The 16,520-nt window shown below is 45.5% G+C and overlaps 1 protein-coding gene across 3 annotated transcripts in view; it reads left to right on the top strand.

Annotated features, from left to right (window-relative positions):
• The first annotated feature begins 3,425 nt into the window (after positions 1-3,425).
• Positions 3,426-16,520, top strand: part of VGLL4 (vestigial like family member 4) — a 148,431-nt gene continuing 135,336 nt past the window's right edge. Inside the window, exons 1-2 of one of the 3 annotated variants that reach the window (XM_079795443.1) lie at positions 3,426-3,747; positions 9,806-9,912. The gene's annotated coding sequence lies outside the window, so the exon portion shown is untranslated. Of the gene's footprint in view, positions 3,748-4,573; positions 4,792-9,805; positions 9,913-16,520 lie in introns of those variants that run through there. The other 2 variants (XM_079795441.1, XM_079795442.1) reach the window with 2 other exon arrangements.

Here is a 16,520-nt window from a genome sequence, read left to right on the forward strand (position 1 = left end):
GGGGAGGCAAAAGACAAAAGGAGTAGTTGGGACAGTAATAAGGGAGCCAAAGCAACGAGGAAGCTCCTTGGTAGAGAGATGAGAAAGATTAAATGAAGAGGAGGCACAGAGAGACAGGGAGGGAGACAGGCCAATGACCTTGTGGCCTATAGAAGAGGCAGAATAATGATCCATAGAGCATCCTTCTGTCCTCTGAACTTTCTTTTCCTATTTTTAATGTTTCAATATGAAAAATTTTAAACATATACAGGAGTAGGCAGAACAGTATAACAATCCCCCTGCACACATCCCTCAGCTTTAATCATGATCAACTCAGGGCCAATATAGTTTCTCCTTCTGGATTACTTTTATTTTTTAAAAATCAACTTCTGGTGCATCTACAAAATCCTTGGTGTGAAACACATTCTTTTTTTTTTTTTTTAAATAAATCTTTATTGTTCAGATTATTACAGGTGTTCCTCTTTTTTTTTCCCCCATAGCTCCCCTCCACCTGATTTCCCACCCCATGCCCTTAGCCCCCGCCACTGTCTTCATCCATAGGTGTAAGATTTTTGTCCAATCTCTTCCCGCACCGCTCAGACCCCCTTCCCCCTGAGAATTGTCAGTCCACTCCCTTTCTGTGTCCCTGATTCTATTATATTCACCAGTCCATTCTGTTCTTCAGATTTTTTATTCACTTGATTTTTAGATTCACTTGTTGGTAGGTATGTATTTGATGTCATTTTGTTGTTCATAATTTTTATCTTTACCTTTTTCTTCTTCCTCTTCTTAAAGAATACCCTTCAGCATTTCATGTAATCCTGGTTTGGTGGTGATGAACTCCTTTAGCTTTTTCTTGTCTGTGAAGCTCTTTATCTGACCTTCAATTCTGAATGATAGCTTTGCTGGGTAGAGTAATCTTGGTTGTAGGTTCTTGCTGTTCATCACTTTGAATATTTCTTGCCAATCCCTTCTGGCCGGCATAGTTTCTGTTGAGAAATCAGCTGACAGTCGTATGGGTGAAACACATTCTTATCAGTAGTCAATGCACAGCCTGCCTTTATTTTTGTAGTTAGCTACTTAAGTAGTTGTGTCTGTTTTTTCTAGAAATTTGCCCATTTCCTCCCTTCAGCTCCTTATATATATATTTTTATTGTGGTAAATTACTACACTTGATCTTAGCCAAAAGGCCGAGAAGCAATTGTTGTAGTAAAATATACATAACATAAAAATTTACTATTTTAACCATTTTAAGTGTATAGTTCAGTGGCATTCACATTGTTTTGCAAATATCACTTAAGTAGTTATTTTTAATAGTGAACTTGTGAAGCCACCACCCAAAAACTAAGACCTTGACAATAACCTACATCGAACCAAATGATTCCATCTCATCCATCCTATGGAGCCCCCCTCCCTAGGGAACCCACATCCTAAATCTTTGCATCATCATTCCCTTACTTTCTTTTTATGCAGTTTTATTGCGGGTGTATACCCTCCTACAATTATTTTTCTTTTCTTTTTTTTTTCACATTACCAATAGTATATTATGCTGTCTGCAGTCTTTGGAACTTACTTGTTTTCCACTTAATATTGTCAAGATTCATCCCTATTGTTGTAGGTCACTGAAAATCATTTGTTTAGGCTGCTAATACTCCATTGTGTGAATAGTCTATGTATCGGACACGTTCCAGTTCCAGTCCACATCTTGATAGCATGCCCCCGTTTTGTTACATTAACCTGAGTGTGCCTTTCTTCAGCACAACTAAAACAGCCAGACTAAAACAACCATGCTTAGATGTCGCCAGAGCGAAGTCACACTGATGCTGATGTCAGGGAAGCAGTGAGATTAATCCTTGGAAAGGTTGAAGACTGGTCACATCCATGAGAGAAGGGCCCCTGTCCCCATGATTTATCTGCAGAGCAAGGTTTGCTCTCAGCTGTGATGGAAATTAAAGAGGAAGCTTTAGGACCTCTACACTGACCCAAAAATGAAAATCATCTGGCAGCATACAGATGGCAGAGTTGTCATGAAGATCAAATGAGATAATGATATGTGGGAACACTTTGTAAACCCCAGAGCCTTCGCATAAATGTGCAGTGGTAGTGTTGTTGCTATCGTTATTCATTTGCATTGTCTGGGCAAATCATTTTCCTATCCCTCCATGATTGAGGTGGGTGCTTGCTTATAAAGGTGTCCCAGCAGTCCTGAATTTAAGGCAGGAGGAGAGAAGGAGGGAGATGCGAATGCTCATGAAATATCAGCTTAGTTCTTAGTCCCTGCAATGGCTCTTCAACGTAAGAATTATTATCTCTGGTTTACACGTGAGAAAACTGGGCTTGATAATATGCCCAAAGTCCTTTAACTGATGGAGGTGGAGTTTAGATTAAAATCCAGGTCTGTCTGAATCTAAAGCCCTTTTTCTATCTTGCCACACTTCCTGAAATCAATCTGTCTAAGCAGGTCCTCACTCTTTCCTCACTCACTGTTCTAATACGGCACGGTGAAAACCTCCGCTTTATGATTTTTCTCAGGGTTGTTTTTTTTCCCTTACGCTAAGACTATTGATGAATTAAAATGGAGTCTAAGTAAAAAAAATATATATATCTTTGGGACGACTGGGAGCCTCCTGGGCTATAATCAATAGCCCAGGAGGCTCCAATAATCTGTGGATTGTAATCTGGGAACCAGGCAACCAGGGGCAGGTGTGCTTGGGTTGCCCCACCGTGTGGACTGGAGAAGAGTGAATTTCACAAGGGGCCACCGCACCTGGGCTCTGGTTCAGGTGATGCCTCTACTTGTTTTAGGCAAACATCTAATCTTACTGCAGAATGGCATTATGGATGCCCAACAGGGGCTAAGGTAAGAGTTAACGTGCTGTAGCTTTGTATGTTGGGATGAGGTGATAGAAGGGGAAACAGTTTGAAAACTGCAAAGCATTCCCCCCAGCATTAATGCAAGCTGGCATTTTGTTTTCATGGCTATCATTCCTTCTGTGCAGGGAGAGCCCTTTCCCAGAGAAAGCCCTAGAGCAGGAGCTTCTAATAATGCCTGAGGTTTGAGGACTCCTAGAAGGCGAGCCACATGAAGCCATCTCAAGCAAACCAGAGGAAGTCCAGTCTCTGGCTATTTATTTGACGAAGTTAGCGGCTGGATATGTTAAGCAAATGTTTTCTTAATGGTGGCGGTCTGAGAAAACAATGGGGCCAGGGCTGCCGGGGACAGGGGAGTATCAGGCCTCCACCCCATCCCCAGCCCCCACCACTAAACCTCCAGAGAATGACAGGAAAAAATTAAAGACAGGCCTTTTCTTTTCGTGGTCACATGTCTACCCTGCTGCTGTAACAAGAACCTGCACCAATTAGAAATGTTTCACCTCCTCCCCCTCGGCTCCTCCCCTCCCCCTCCCCCCGGCACCTCTCAAAGCAGGCTGGGTTGTGGACTCCAGCAGGAGTTCGCCAAACACAGCAAACACTGGTGTGTGTGTGAGCGGCTGGAGGGGACTCTCTCCCTGCGATCTCCGTCCCTCCCTCCTCTGCTCCCTCCCTTCCACACTGTTTTGATTTTCTAGGACTTCCTCCTCTGGGCGAGGGAGGGGGAGGAAAGACGCTGCGAGCGCCTGGTGTGCGTGTGTGCGCAAAGTGGAGTGTGAAATGCTGTAATGGGAGGGAACCGAGCCGCTTCCGAGGGTCCTGGACTGCGGCGGCCCTTCTGATTCCAGTGGCACCTGAGCGCACACCTCCACACGCCAGCGCGACCTGTACCGTCAGGTACGTGCGGTCGCCGGCCGGTCTGGGCTGTGTGGCTGGCGGCGGGGTGGGGAGGAGGGTGTGTGTGGTGGCGAGAGAGAGCGGTGGTGCCCCAGGTCGGCGCCTGGGGGAGCAGGGAGCCCGGGGAGGCGGGACGCTCCGCGTGCGCCGCGGTCTGGCGGGGGAGCCGGCGGGAACGCCGAGCTCCGGGCGTCCGAGGGGCTTGTACGCTCTCCCCGGGGCTGCTTCCCCGGCAGGTCTGTGCCGAGGGCCGGGATGGTGCGGGTCTGACGCCGAGGGCAGCGGAGGTGCTGCAGGTCTGGCTGGCTGGGGCGGGTAAGGGGCGCCCGGTGCAATGGGCATCGAGCGCGGCTGGCCCGTGGACGTCGGTGTCACGTGTGCTGTGGCCCACTGGGGCGAGAGCCAACTGTGTGCGCGTGAGGAGCATGCTTGGCCCCCAGCAGCAGGCACCTGGGAGCGCACGGAAGGCCCATGTGTTTGTGCGTGTGCACCCAGGCTGTGTTCCCGCCGGCGGGGCCTTGGGGACGGGATGTGAGGGAGACGCAGGCTACTCGCGCTCCCTGGGACTGGAGCCTCCGCCGGGGGCCCAGCGCGGCGCTAGGCCCTGGGCGGCCGTGCCGCCCCCGAGAGCGCCCGCCCCCGCCCGGTCGGTGCTGGCCGCCCCTGGCGCGCGGCGGGAGGGGGAAGGGAAATGAGCCTCCCCTGGCGCGCTCGGCCCGGCTCGCGCCTCCCCGCCGGCTCACCTGGGCTCAGCCCCACCTGCTCGGTGGGAGGGGCGTGGCCGTGGGCGGGGCCTGTCGGGCCTGGCAGAGCCCGGCGGAGCCTCGGCGAGAGCGGGCGGCTCCTCATTCCAGGGATTCCTCGGGCTCCCGCGCTCGCGTCCGCCGCTGAGCCGGCCCGGCGCGCGCTGTCCGCGTGGGTGTGCGGAGGGGGCGTCGGTGCGGGAGCGCGCCCCCGCAGTGCGCCCCGCGCGCTCGGAGGTACCGCCCCCGCTCCCACGGGGCCCTGCCGGCCCGAGGCGGGCGCGCCCTGAGCCGCTGGGCGGTGAGTGCTGGGGGTTTGGGCCGGCGGGCTGGCGGGACCCAGGCCGGGTGAGGGGTGGCCTGCGGGGGAACGCAGGGTTGGGCTGACTCGGAGCTGGACCGAGGACGTCCTCCTGCAAAGGAGGCGGTGGCTCCTTCTTGGCGGGGACGCTCGAGGCGCCGGGTGGGAACCGAAGCGCCCGGGCTCTCTGAGGTAGATGCCCAGCTCCTGGAGGGGTTCCCGAGTGGAAGGCGTGCTGAGAGTGGAGCGGGGCAGGAACGGGCCCCGGCGCCCCGCATCCCTTTGGGTCCGGGCCCGCGGCGCGGGAGGGCTGTGCGCGGGCCCGCGGGAAGAGCTGAGGACGGGCAGCTGGGACCGGCCTCTCCCCTCTCGGTGTCCTTCCTGCCCCCTCCCCAAAACCCAGCCACACACCCTTCCTGCACCCAGGGCAGGCCTCGCCGAAAAGCGGAGGTCGCCTTTTTTGTGTGTTGCTTCAAGTCCTCTTTGATTCATTACACTGAGAAATTCAAATGTCTTAGGTGAGGACGAGAGTACTTGCTGTTGCTGTTAACTGAATGTTATGCGCTTTATTGGCATGTGCTCGTCTGCTGAGGCTGGATGATGAAAAAATCGGTTTCACTTTGATCCTCGGTGCTGTACGTTTGCTAGCTGTATTTCCTTCTCCGGTTAATAAGAACCAGCAGCCTGCCGGACGGGGGTGGAGGCCGCTCTTCCAGTTTTTATCAGCGGCTGGGTGCCCCCTTTATTGATAAGGTCCTACCGCCCAGTGTGTAGAGTTTGAAAACATTTTTTTTCTCTCTAAACCTAAGCCTACCTGACGAAAGTGAAGGCTCGCCAATGTTTCCTCTGAACACCCAAAGTCAAAAACATTGAACGCTCATTATTCTATTAGTACATAAAGGTCAGTTTTGCATACCATTTTGGCAGACCAAGCTTTAACTCTGCTCTAGTCTCGGAGTCCACAGGCTTGTAACATTCATTGTTTCCTGCTTGCAGCTAATGAGGTCTGCGCATGACTGTGAGGGGTTTAGCTTGAGTAGTTTTAAAGAGAGTTTTGGGGTCAGCAGCCTTAAGGCTGTATTTCAGACTTGAGCATCTCTAAATCTCAATGCTCCAATTTTAAATAATGGGCTTAGAAATACTTGCCTAGGAAGTTTGTTGCCTCATGCTCAAGACACAGTTGTGTGTATGTTTGTGTGTGTGTTTTCTGTGCGTTTCCTGTTACATCTGGCTTGAAAAGTCACCTCCCCCATGTAAACCCCTCAGTTTGTTGTTTTAACTTTGGCAAAATTTTAATCCCAGGTTGATTTCCCCTGCCGTGGTTTTTTCACACTTCTGGGAAAGCCTGCCTTTGCTTTCCATTTAGAAGGAAATGCAGACTAATTTTTATGTTGACCAAAACAATACCATTAAGAAAATAATCCTGCTCTAAATTATAATCATGGACTGCATTCCAAAACTGTGTGTGTTGTGAAAACAGCTCTGGATTACTTCTGGAGACTTGAGTTCAAGTCCTGACTTTGTCACCTCGATAGTTTGTGACCAGGAAAAATTACTTCTATTTAACCTTTTGTGCTTTATTTTCCTCTGTAAGGGGGTGATATTATCTGCCCTAATACATTACAGAGTTTCAGGAATTGGAATAATGTGCTTTGAAAAGTATTTTGTGTTATGTTATTTATAAAAGTCATTGAAGACGTTAGAGAGCTTCGTAAACACAGTCGTTGCCACTCCCCCCAACTGATTTAGGACTAGGACTTTACCTTAAGATTTTAACGGACATGATAATTATAAAACTAAAAACTTTCACTTTTAAATGTTCCGTTTGATAAGAGTTCTGTAATGGGAAATTCCTTTTATCTCCTTATGGAGTCGCCTTGTTACCAACCTCTGGTGGTTGCCAAAAAAAAAAAAAAAAAAAAAAAAAAATCCAAAGGAAGATTTTACTTTGTGTCTTTTCAGGTGTCTCTCCTGGATAGTTTTGCTGTGCAACTTTTAGTTTGCCTTAGTCAAATAGTAAGTAAAATAACTATAATAAAAGTTGTTTTTGCAACTTTGAATATGACAATAAATAAGAATTGTAAGTTCAGGAGGTAAAAGTCAAGGACAGGGGTGGGCAAAAGTAAGTTTACAGTTGTGAGTATGCAGTAGTTTATTCTTGTATTATTTATTATTGTATTGATGATGACGATGATTATTATTAACTTACTTTTGCCCACCCCTGTACATTGGCAGAATTCTAATGTAAATACAATTCTGACACTGTCTCTACATGTATTTTCATATTATCAAGTTGTCTGTTTTTGGCCTTTGTTAGATAGGCTGTTGCAGTTAAACCTGGTGACAGAGAAAGTTTTTTTAATTAAAAAGTTTGTAGAAGAAATGTGAACTGAAGCTGATTTGTAATTCTTTTAGGGAGCGTATTTAAGTTATTGGATGAATCTGTATGGGGAAGTTTAATGGTTGAGACAAGTGAGTGCTGCCAATCAGCTGGTAGCCATTTAGGATCTGTCCACATTAAAACAACAGCAATTTAGAAATTGGACCGTCAGATCTTGATAGTATAAACTGCCAAGGTAGGAAAGGAAGGAGTTGTATGCGGGAGGTGCTGACACCAGAAAAATTTTTTTCTACCTGGGATATAGTGTAATAGCTCTTTTGGGAAGGACAACCTTGTCTCTCAGGTGTTATAAACATACAGTTGATCCTCATTTTCTGTGGACTCCGTATTTGAGAATCTACTTACTAAAATGTTTTTGTGATTCCCAAAGCAGTATTTGCAGCCCTTTTGCAATCATACATGCGCATGCTCAGAGTGGTAAATGTGAGTCTGAAATGCATGCTCCCAGCCTCAGTTGAACAAAACAGTACTCTGCCTCCTTGTTTCAACTCTCATTCTGTAAACAAGCATGCTTTTGCAGGCTATTGAGTGCCATGTTTTTCTCATTTGGGGGCTTTTTGTTGGAGGATTTGCTGTTTAAAAAGCGTAATACTGAAGTGCTGAGTGTTCCTAAGAGCAAGGAGGCTGTGATGTGCCTTACATAAAAAAGAAGCGCATTTAGATAAGCTTTGTCCAGGCATGAGTTATAATGCGGTTGGCCCGGAGTTCAGTGTTAATGAATCAACAACAGATATCAAATAAGGCGTCTTTAAATAGAAACACTCATAAAACAAGATTATGTATTGATCAGTTGACAAAAATGTTGTAACCAGAGGCTTACAGGAACCTAACCCTGTCTTTCCCCTAGGAGTAATGGTTCAGTGTTTGCTAATTCAGTGTTCACAGAGACTTTATAGAACATAACTTCGGTGAATAATGAGAATTGACTGTATTTACTGATGTGGAGAACTGGAGTGCTTCCTAATGTTACAACGTGTCATGGGTTAGAAGACTTAAGGCTCTTACTAAGCTGATGGTTGAGATTTGGGAACAGTGGAGAGTTAGACCTGGAGTATTATGGAAGTTTGCCAACTTGGACTATGATGCAAAATCATGTGTCTCATTCTTGGGGGTAACAAGTTCCTGAGAGGATGAGGCACCAGGTTACTTGTGAATAGGAAAGTCTAAGTATCCAAATAAAACAAATGGCAAGAACAAACATATCCAGAGTACATTAAAATTCCAAAGTTTCTCTTATTTATTATGTGGTGCTGTACAAGGCTGAGGTCTTGAACATGAGACAGATTCACAATAGCCTAAATACGAGATAGAAAAAAAGAGTTCGTTTTTATTTGACAACAGTGTTACAAAAGGGTGGGAGTTGGTAGTCTGCTCAAAAAGTCCAGATGTGAATTTTATTTTTCCTCCTTGGACACAGTGGTTGTGAAAGTGGGCCCACCATGTAGTACTTTCCAGGGGACACTGTAGGGAGATGGGTGAAATCAGCCAGCAGTAAGCATTTTACACCAGCACTGGGCAGCCTCACACAAAGGCCATGAAATAGGCTGTAACCTAAGTTTGGTTTTGCAGCTTTAAGCCTAAATAGATGGCCCTCACCTGACCCATGGTCCGCTTTCAGGTAGTCTGGGCATTTGCGCAGTTTACACTGAAAGCAAACTGCATTTTATGGTAACTAGGATTTTAGTTTTTGCATGGAGGCACTTTTTTTTGTCAGCTCTTGTTGCCAGGGTCAGGATGACTAAATATCGGATCCCTATGTCCTTTTGTTCCCCTCCCCTAGCCCCGGGGCTGAGGAGGTCCACAGAGTCTAGTCTTGGGCCATTGTAGCATCAGAACACCTAAAGTAGTCGATGGAGCATTCCATCAGGGGTTTCCATGCAGAAACACGTTAGCTTGTATTCAGCCCAAGCTAACTGGCACCTCCATCTCTTGATGTGATGGGAGGTGGAGTTGAACAAAGGCAGAGCTGAGTTGATGGCAGGCACCTGAGTAACCTTGTTCCTGATACGTAGTGTGTCCCACTTTGGAAGTTAGATTGCTGGCTGCCCAACCCACCTGTCTCTTGCAGAGGTTTCATGGGAGGGACCTTAAGGGAAGGGTACACACCTGTATCAATTTACCACGTTGATTAGTGTTCTAAGCCAATGGAAGGGCTGCCAACAAAGCTGGCTCTCATGCTGAGGCTGTGCCTGAGGTTGACTAGCACTTGAAAGAAGCCCAACTAGGGATGTTATACACACACACAATTCTCTGGAAGTAAGCATAAACTGTGGGTATGTTGTTCAGATTTTTAGACATTTGGCCTTCAAAATGCATTTTCAAGAATGGTTATGTGTAAAAGTAAGAAATTGGATGTAAGTGGAATCTGGCCAGGTCTGTCTGACATTGTACCTGGTATGCTGCTTCAGACGATGGCAATATGGGTCAATTAATTATTCATGCCTGGTACATACCTAGGTAAGGAAAGCTGGACTTAGGTTCTATCTTTGGTAGTATGACTATGGAAAGAGTATTTTGGATAAATACTCATGACCAAAATATATTTTTCATATACATATTTCGTCATCCACTATGCGTGACTCACAGCTCCCCAAACCTTTGGAATTTCCCCAGGGTTGAGAGTGACAAAGGTGTCTTTTGTTACGTGAATGAGGTGATTTGTGGAAGCACCTGCGGACGCGGCTGGTTGCCCGGAGAACCACCAACCACAGGATTAGAAGGTTGGAACTTCCATTCCTGCCCCCGCCTCTGGGGAGGGGAGAGGGGATGGAGGTTGATTGACTAGACAGTGGCCAGTGATTTAATCAATTATGCCTATATAATGAAGTCTCCATAAAAACCCTCCAAGAGGACGGGGTTCAGAGAGCTTCTGGGTCGGTGAACACGAGGAAATTCAGGAAAGAGTGCCCCTCTCCCACATACCTCGTCCTATGCCTCTCTTTCATCCGGCTGTTCCTTTTACAATAAACAAGTGACCTAGTAAGTAACATGTTTTTCTGAGTTCTGTGAGTCACTCTAGCAAATGAACTGAACCCAACAGAGACGGGCATGGAATCACATGAATAGTAACCAAGACAGGTAAGAAGATGCTCACACCAAGACAGTTGTTGGTGAGAGCGGGGCAAACAACATAGACTGCAAAGCTATCGGATTCCTGGGGCCGCAGCCACACAGGAAGTAAACATAAGGCCTAAGGACTTCAGGCTCCACGGCTCCGTGCTAAGAAGGATTGCTTCTACTCAGTCCTGCTAAGTCGGGAGTTGTGAGAACCTATTGTATTTATAGCTAGTCCTCAGGAGCACAGGTAACAACCTGGACTTCAGATACCTGTGTATCTGGACTTTAGATACCTGTGTATCTGAAGTGGAGGGCAGTCTTGTGGGACTGAGTAATTAACCTCTGGGATCTGATTCTGTCTCCAGGTAGATCGTATCACAGTTAAGTTGAATTCTTGGACACCCTGCTTGTGCACCTTAACTGTTATCTACCGCAGGTTAACAGGTTTCCTTGAGCAGGACTGAGTAGAAGCAATCCTTAGCACTGAGCCTTGGAGCCTGAAGTCCTTAGGCCTTATGTTTAGTTCCTGTGTGGCTGCGGCCCCAGGAATCCGATAGCTTTGCCGTCTATGTTGTTTGCCCCACTCGCACCATCAACTGTCTTGGTGTGAGCATCTTCTTACCTGTCTTGGTTACTATTCATGTGATTCCATGCCTGTCTCTGTTCAAAGAAAGTAAAATAAGGCCTGGTGTTCATGTGCCCGAAAGGAGAGGGCTTGCTTCCCTTGGCTTACTTTAGAAACTGTCAGGCTATTGCTGATTCATGTCTCAAGGTGTAGGAGAAAGAGCACAGACTATAGCTGCCTTGCCTTGGTTGCTGAGGGAAGGTTGTTTTTGTTGTTGTTCTGATAACTCAATCACTGTGCTTTTCTCCAAAAGCACTTTAAGAAAATCAGCTTAAGAATAGTAAAAATAGCGTTCTATGGTGAGTGAGGAGATTTGGATTCCAGGCTTAGCTTCTTTAAGAAGTCACTTATGTTCTTGGCACTTCGGTTTTTCATCTGTAGGAGAATATTAGTGATCGTATTTGGTCAACACTCAGTGAGAATCTAATGAGGTAATTTATGTGAATGTGTTTTTGGAAAGTATGTGTTGTATAGCTATAAGATGGTGATAGTGGTAGTAGAATGAGAACATACATTTCTTACTTGAGTTTACAAGGCAATTTTGGTTTCATTATATCATTTAATCCACATGCCAAGCTTGTGAACTGTGAAGTAGGCAGTGTTACTATGATTTTCTTTAAGTGAGGAAACTTGGGTCTGGAGAGGGTAAATGACTGGCCCATACATTTAGTGTTAGGCATTTAGAGCAAAGCCTAGAACAAAATAGGCTTTCATTGATTTATTGTTGATTGAATGAGTGACAGTGTTGTTGAAGGTGGGCTTAAACTTTAGTCAGGTCCTGGCTGAACTGACTTAACAGAGGGTAAAGTGTGAGAAGAAAAAAGCCTTACACAAATGAGAGATATTTTTAGCAGGAAGAACAGAGAGGATGATCTGAGAATTGGGTGTTTATAGGAAGAACGTGTGTTGCAAAAATATAGGGGGGCAGCAATTAGGACACACTGTGGGGAAGAGCAGCGAGGAGGATGTTAATGCACATCTACCTCATGTGCCTGAAGCTGGGCTTGCACGGGGCCACCAGAATCTGGTGATGATTGGTCTGAGATTTTATTTCACTTACTCCTCTCTCCGAGATGGACAGCTAGCCAAATTGAACACAGTGTGGCCACATTCAGTGTCAGTCACTCAAGAGCAGTAAGTTTCCTTTTCTGGATATTCTTTATGTATTTAATAGAGAGGGGATGGAGGTTGATTCACTAGCCCAGTGATGGGCAACCTTTTGAGCTTGGTGTGTCAGACTTCGCCAAAAAACTGAGCATAACTTGGGTAGTGTGTCACTTTGAGGAAAAAACTAACTCCAAGACTCTAGTCGCAAATGTTTCATCCTTGGCATGCGGCCGTGTGTCATCAGAAATGGCTACGCGTGTCAGTGCTGACACGCGTGTCATAGGTTCGCCATCACTGCACTAGGCAGTGATTTAATCAATTATGCCTGTATAATGAAGCCTCCATAAAAACCCTCCAAGAGGATGGGGTTCAGAGAGCTTTTGGGGTTCAGAGAGAGGAGATACCCAATGAAAGCCTCTAAATTCTTAACAGTCCAAAGGGTCATACACCCTGTGCTAGTTCATACTTGTAGGCTTGTCCTGTGGTTGTACTTTATTAACGAGGCCACATTGGATTAGCCCAGGGAGGTGGTCCTGATGGGGGATAGGGTGATGGAACAGGGCCAACAGGAATTAGGGATTCTGAGGAGTCCACCGGAGGTTGATGCCTTCCTGATTCTGGCGTTTGGCCAAGTGACAGTGTGGCAGGAACGTCCGGAGGTTTGAATGTGCTTCTCTCTATACCCATTGGTTCTCATCTATATAATAAAAGCCTAAGCGACCGGTGGAACGACCAGAACAACCGGTTGCTATGATGTGCACTGACCACCAGGGGGCAGACGCTCAATGCAGGAGCTGCCCCCTGGTGGTCAGTGCGCTCCCACAGGGGGAGCGCTGCTCAGCCAGAAGCTGGGCTCAAGGCTGGCGAGTTGCAGCAGCAGTGGCGGGAGCCTCTCCCGCCTCCACGGGCAGCGCTAAGGAGCAGCAAGCAGGCAGGCGGTAAGGAGCGAGGGGTCCTGGACTGCAAGAGGGTGCAGGCTGGGCTGAGGGACAATCCGCCCCCTCCCCCCAGTGTACGAATTTCGTGCACTGAGCCTCTAGTACTCTCATAATTATACTGTGGTTAGCCACTGTTACTAGAAGATCCACGCAGTTAGGCGAGCCTGGTGCTGTAGCTTTCACCTTGGGAATCTCCTTGGAACACTTGCATACACATCTTGAATTTCCATTCCCTTGCCTGAAAAAAATACAACCCAATACAGCCCGTACTTCTGTTCCCCAGATAGGTGCCCTTGTCCCCTTGTTGATCAAAATTGGACCGTTCTTTGTGGAAGGCCAACATAATGGAGTTCAAATTTATAGCTGAGCTTGTCATTTGCACTGAATGCCCCTAAGTTTTAGTAGCTTTAGAATTGATACCTAATGTTCTCTCATTCTCAACCTTAAGCTATTTGGAAGAACATAGTATTAAAGATAAGGGATTCTGAGGAAAGTAAGGTGGGCTGGCAGAGAAAACACATGACTATTGCTGGAAAAAGAAATTACAAAACAAAATGTATGTTCTAGTCATCATGACTAATATTCATGTTGACAACAACCACGAAAGAAAGTGGTTTTGCTCTAACCATAGAGCACAAATGGATTTCAGTACAGTATAACACCTTTACAAATACATGCTTTTTCCAGAAGCACATCCCTCTCACTTTGTTACTATGTCCAGGTGTTAGTTAGCATTTTGAGTTACTGTATTTTTGGTTATCCTGATCTCATAATATAAAAACTATCACAGAGATGAAAAGACTTCTGGGATGTACTTAGATTTATTTTCCGGATGTTGCATAACCTTTTGCAAAAGGTAGTGGATGATTTATGGTTCATAAAGGATATAAAATAAACCAGACACGTCACTCTCCTGCTTACAACTGTTCAAGCCATCCAAGGGCTTTCACTGGCTTAGAATACCATCCCAGCTTTATTGTGCCCTACAGGGTACGCATGATCGGGCCCTTGCCCACTTTCCCACCTCACCTCCTGTCTTCTCCCCCGGTTCCCTGAGCTGTGGTCAGGTCACAGCACTCCTCCATAGCCACATGTCCAGCTTTGGCCTGACTTGGATTTTTCCCCCAAATGTTATTTGTCCTCCCCCTTACCCCCTTAATAATGTTAATCCTTCGCATCCTTTAGGTCTCAGCTCTCATCTCCTCAGAGAAATCTTCCCAGATTACTCTAAAGTAGTGGCCAGTGCCTTGTCTTTTTAAAAATACATTTACTGTCATTTAGGAATTTGTGTACTATATTTGCATATATTTTGACAAGTAATTTTAATACATATAAAGCCCATTCACTTCTCATAACAATCCTAACATATGAGGGAGGTAATATTAATATCTCCATTTAATAGATGAGGAAACCGAGGTAAAGTTACTTTCCAGGGTCACATAGACAGAGAGAGGCTGAGCTCATTTAAACTCAGATTGGCATCCAAAGATCATCCTCTTACATAGCCATGATGCTAATTTGCCTCTCAATATAGTGTGACCCTCAATCAAATACTGTAACCATAGTTTTTTTTCCTGCCACATTACTAATATATATATATATATATATATATATATATATATATATGTATATGTATATAATTTTTAAAAAATATTCTTATTGATTTCAGAGAGGCAGGGAGAGAGAGATAGAAACATCAGGGATGAGAGCGAATCATTGTTCAGCTGCCTCCTGCACGCCCCATACTGGGGATTGAGCCCGCATGTGCCCTTGACCAGAATCAAACCCGGGACCCTTCAGTCTGCAGGCTGACGCTCCATCCATTGAGCCAAACCGGCCAGGGCTTACTAATATATTTTATTGGGTTTGCTGGGCTGTGATATTGTACAAGACATAAAATTCAGAAGACTTGAAACAAATTACTGTTATCTTTCACCTTTATTTGCTTATGACTTTTGTGGCTAGATAATGCCTAGTCCCTGGTCTTCATCTCCCACCTGTTTTATTGTGTTATTACCAGCCCTGTTGTCCTTATCGCACACCTGGTTCCTACAGGAGCCTCCTCACTGATCTGCTTCCAGCGACTCCCCACCTCACTCCCTCAAGTCAGATCATCCTCCCAGAACTGCTCAAGTAAAATGTCATTGACATCGTATTACCAGCCTGCTCAGGGACCGATGAATGCCTGTTGCCTACTACATTAAGTGTGGACCTGTCTGGGTAGCCTTCAGCTCTTTCCTAAATCCACATCATGCTCACCCGAACTTAGCTTCTTCTGCTTCTTAACGAGGATGTTCAGTTTTTACTGGCTGGTGTGTCTCCTTGCCCCAGCCTCTCATTCCTGCCTCTGTGCCTTTCCTCAGGCTGTTGATCCTTGTTGCAGTACTTCCTTGCACCCAGGAAATAAAGTGTGATCCGCAGGTCAGAGAGGGGTTTAGATTTCATAGATTCTGAATAAACTTAAATATCTAATCTTCTATGATGCTAACATACTTAAGGCATATGCTAAAACTGGGGAAGGAAACTTCGATGTGGCTTTTTGAAACACACACACAGGTACACACACGTTTACACACCACTTAAAAATAGATGTTCACAAGGTAACCACTTAATCGATACTGATCTCTATTTTATTACACAATACACATTTTGGATGTAAATTATATTTAGTCTCTTGTTGTGCCCTTTTACATTTGTCTGTTGTTATCCCATTTCACATCCTTTAGGTTTACAAACAAGATTGTAACTCCTTAAAAGCAGGGATCATATCTCCTCTTCAACCTCTCTTGAGTACTTTGCTGAACTCAGAAAAATTGTATAATAAAAATTGGTTGGTTTCATTAATGAGGTTGCAGCAGATGGCAGGTGCCTTGCAGTTGAACCTTAAATACCTAATTTCTTATCTACTACCTACTTTGAACGTAAGTTGCTTGGGGGTTTAGATTTCATGGATTCTGAACAAACTTCAGTATCTAATCTTCTGCAATGCTAGAATTCTGGGTCTCCTTCTGTATGTCATTTGATATTTTTATACTTTGATATTTTGCTTCTGTGCATAACACTTCTGTGCATACACTTAAGGCATATGTTACTATGTATCTATTTGGATTTGGAATTTTGAAAGTGTTGTCCTTAAACTTAATGGGGAAATTAAAGAATTGGGGTCTAAATACAGCATTAAGGAGTAGAATGCTTATCATTATTTACTTAAATAAAAATAAGAGACTTTAAACTCAAATCTTGCCTGAATAGGAAACTGGCTTAGGTGAGGAGAATGTTAATGAGTTCTCGGGAGTTCAGCAGACCTTTTCCTATCTGTCTGCTGCTTTCAAATCTTTGTTTTCTCCCCTTTTGAACAAGTTTACAAATCCTTACTCACAGGAGATGATCTTTCCTATCTTACACAAAGATCAGGACTGTGAGTAGCACTCTTTTTACCTCTGATTTTGCTCATCCTCCCTTGTCTCTGAAAAGGAAGAAATTGACTGGTTTATGACCCTCCCAGTTAGTCTTCCCGCACTTGATCTCCCCTCACAACTTGAGACTTTGCAACCTGTCAGTTCTGCTGCCTCATCCCCACTGCTCCCATGAGAACGTCCCA

The sequence above is a fragment of the Cnephaeus nilssonii genome (genome assembly GCF_951640355.1).
Source record: "Cnephaeus nilssonii genome assembly, chromosome: 17".
Lineage (NCBI taxonomy): Eukaryota > Metazoa > Chordata > Mammalia > Chiroptera > Vespertilionidae > Cnephaeus > Cnephaeus nilssonii.